We start from the raw sequence: 3,756 nt of genomic DNA on the forward strand, positions 1-3,756 counted from the left end.
GAGTTGGATTGTGAAGAAAGCTGAGCGCCAAAGAATTGATGCTTTTGAACTGTGGTGTTGGAGAAGACTCTTGAGAGTCCCTTGGACTGCAAGGAGATCCAACCAGTCCATTCTGAAGGAGATCAGCCCTGGGATTTCTTTGGAAGGAATGATGCTAAAGCTGAAACTCCAGTACTTTGGCCACCTGATGCGAAGAGTTGACTCATTGGAAAAGACTCTAATGTTGGGAGGGATTGGGGGCAGGAGGAGAAGGGGACGACAGGGGATGAGATGGCTGGATTGCATCATTGACTCGATGAATGTGAGTCTGGGTGAACTCTGGGAGTTGGTGATGGACAGGGAGGCCTGGCGTGCTGCGATTCATGGGGTCGCAAAGAGTCGGACACGACTGAGTGACTGAACTGAACTGAACTGAAAAAAGAGATTTCTAAGCACAGACAATTTCACTGAAGAATTCTACCAAACATTTAAGTAATTACCACCAATTTCACACAATCTCTTCCAGAAAATAGAAGAGAAGGGAAGACTTTTCAGCTCATTTTATGAGGCTAATACTACCCTGATACCAAAATCACACGAAGAGAATACAGAAAGAGAAGACTAAAGGCCAATATCTCTCATGACGTTAAATGCAAAAATCCTCAACAAAATATTAGCAAATGAAATGCAGCAATGAATAAAAATATTTATATACTAGGACCAAGTGGGATTTATTCCAGGCATGCAAAACTGATTTAGCATTTGAAAATCAGTATAATCCACCATATCAACAGGATGAAGAAGAAACTCACATGATCATAAAGCATTTGACAAAATCCAACACTCAGGGATAATTTTTAAAAACCTCAGCAAACTAGGAATAGAGGGGGAAACTTCAACTGGTTAAAATGTATCTACAAAACACCTTTAAATAATATACTTAATGGTGAAAGACTCAAGGCAAAGATGTTTCACCATTCTCATTCAACATAGTACTGGAAAGTTCTAGCTGCTGCAATGAGACAAAAGAAAGGAAAGAAAGAAGGAAGGGAAGAAAGAAGACAAAGAAAAACATTATACACATTAAAAAAATAAAACTGTCTCTGTTTCAAAATAGCATGGTTATGTAGAAAATCCTAAGGAATCTACACACAAAAAAATCCCTAAAACTGGTAAGTTGAGCAATGTTTTGGGAAAAAGATCAACACACAAAAATAAATCACATTTCAATAAATAAACAAGGAATATGCTGAAACCAAAATTAAAATCACAATATCATTAATAATCTTTCCAAAGAAAATAAAATACTTAGGTAAAACCGAAAAATCATACACAGCATCTGTATGCTGAAAGTTATAAATTACCAATGAAAGAAATTAAAGACTAAATAGGCAGACATTCCTATTCATGCTTTCATGTTTTGGAAGTCTCAGTCTAATAGAGATATCAGTTATCCTCCAATAAATCTGTAGGTTCAAAATAATTCCTACCAAAATTCCAGCAAGGATTTTTGTAAGCACAGATAAGACAAGCCTATCCTAATATTTACATGAAAAGACAAAGCACATAGAAAAGCTAAAATAATCTTGAAAAAGGAATAAAGTAGAAGGAATAAGTCTACCCAAAACTAAGGGCCACTGTGTAGACATAGTATCAAGCCACTGTGATAATGGTGCAAAAGTAGACATAAGGGTCAATGGCACAATATAGAGAACCCAGAAACAGATCCCCACAAAACATGCTCAACTAATACTTAACAAAAGTCCAAAAGGAATTCAATGGAGAAATGTCAGCTTTCTTAACACATGATTCTGGAGTACTCTACAGGAAAAAAGTGTTATACAAATGAAGAACAGATTACTGGTTGCCAGTGTGCAGTGTGCAGAGGTGGGGGTAGGTGATTGTGGCTATAAAAAGCAACAAGAGGGAACTGTGCCTGTAGTAATATCAATGTGCTGAGGAAGGCTTTCTTATCTCTCCTTGTTATTCTTTGGAACTCTGCATTCAAATGGGTGTATCTTTCCTTTTCTTCTTTGCTTTTCTCTTCTCTTCTTTTCACAGCCATTTATAAGGCCTCCTCAGACAGCCATTTTGCTCTTTTGCATTTCTTTTTCTTGGGGATGGTCTTGTTCCCTGTCTCCTGTACAGTGTCACAAACCTCCATCCGTAGTTCATCAGGCACTCTGTCTATCAGATATAGTCCCTTAAATCTATTTCTCACTTCCACTCTATAATCATAAGGGATTTGATTTAGATCATACCTGAATGGTCTAGTGGTTTTCCCCAGTTTCTTCAATTCTTTATTCCTCAGCAATCAATGCAAAGAAGTAGAGGAAAACAATAGAATGGGAAGGACTAGAGAGCTCTCAAAGAAAATGAGAGATACCAAAGGAACATTTCATGCAAAGATGGGCTTGATAAAGGACAGAAATGGTATGGACCTAACAGAAGCAGAAGATATTAATAGAAGAGGTGGCAAGAATACACAGAAAAACTGTACAAAAAAGAGCTTCATGACCCAGATGATCATGATGGTGTGATCACTGACCTAGAGCCAGACATCCTGGAATGTGAAGTCAAGTGGGCCTTAGGAAGCATCACTATGAATAAAGCTAGTGGAGGTGATGGAATTCCAGTTGAGCTATTTCAAATCCTGAAAGATGATGCTGTGAAAGTGCTGCATTCAATATGCCAGCAAATTTGGAAAACTCAGCAGTGGCCACAGGCCTGGAAAAGGTCAGTTTTCATTCTGATCCAAAAGAAAGGCAATGCCAAAGAATGCTCAAACTACCACACAATTGCACTCATCTCACACGCTAGTAAAGTAATGCTCAAAATTCTCCAAGACAGGCTTCAGCAATATGTGAACCGTGAACTTCCTGATGTTCAAGCTGGTTTTAGAAAAGGCAGAGGAACCAGAGATCAAATTGCCAACATCTGCTGGATCATGGAAAAAGCAAGCGAGTTCCAGAAAAACATCTATTTCTGCTTTATTGACTATGCCAAAGCCTTTGACTGTGTGGATCACAATAAACTTCAATGATGGGAATACCAGACCACCTGACCTGCCTCTTGGGAAACCTGTATGCAGATCAGGAAGCAACACTTAGAACTGGACATGGAATAACAGACTGGTTCCAAATAAGACAAGGAGTATGTCAAGGCTGTATATTGTCACCCTGCTTATTTGACTTATGTGCAGAGTACATCATGAGAAACACTGGGCAGGAAGAAGCACAAGTTGGAATCAAGATTGCTGGGAGAAATATCAGTAACCTCAGATATACAGATGACACACCCTTATGGCAGAAAGTGAAGAAGAACTAAAGAGCCTCTTGATGAAAGTCAAAGAGAAGAGTGAAAAAGTTGGCTTAAAGCTCAACATTCAGAAAACGAAGATCATGGCATCTGGTCCCATCACTTCATGGGAAATAGATGGGGAAACAGTGGAAACAGTGGCAGACTTTGTTTTTTTGAGCTCCAAAATCACTGCAGATGGTGATTGCAGCCATGAAATTAAAAGACGCTTCCTCCTTGGAAGGAAAGTTATGACCAACCTAGACACTATATCAAAAAGCAGAGACGTTGCTTTGTCAGCAAAGGTCATCTAGTCAAGGCTATGTTTTTTCCAGTAGTCATGTATGGATGTGAGAGTTGGACTTTAAAGAAAGCTGAGCACCGAAGAATTGATGCTTTTGAACTGTGGTGTTGAGAAGACTCTTGAGAGTCCCTTGGACTGCAAGGAGATCCAACCAGTCCATCCTAAAGGAGATCAGT

The sequence above is a fragment of the Bison bison genome, unplaced genomic scaffold (assembly GCF_000754665.1).
Source record: "Bison bison bison isolate TAMUID 2011002044 unplaced genomic scaffold, Bison_UMD1.0 scf7180017864235, whole genome shotgun sequence".
Classification (NCBI taxonomy): domain Eukaryota; kingdom Metazoa; phylum Chordata; class Mammalia; order Artiodactyla; family Bovidae; genus Bison; species Bison bison.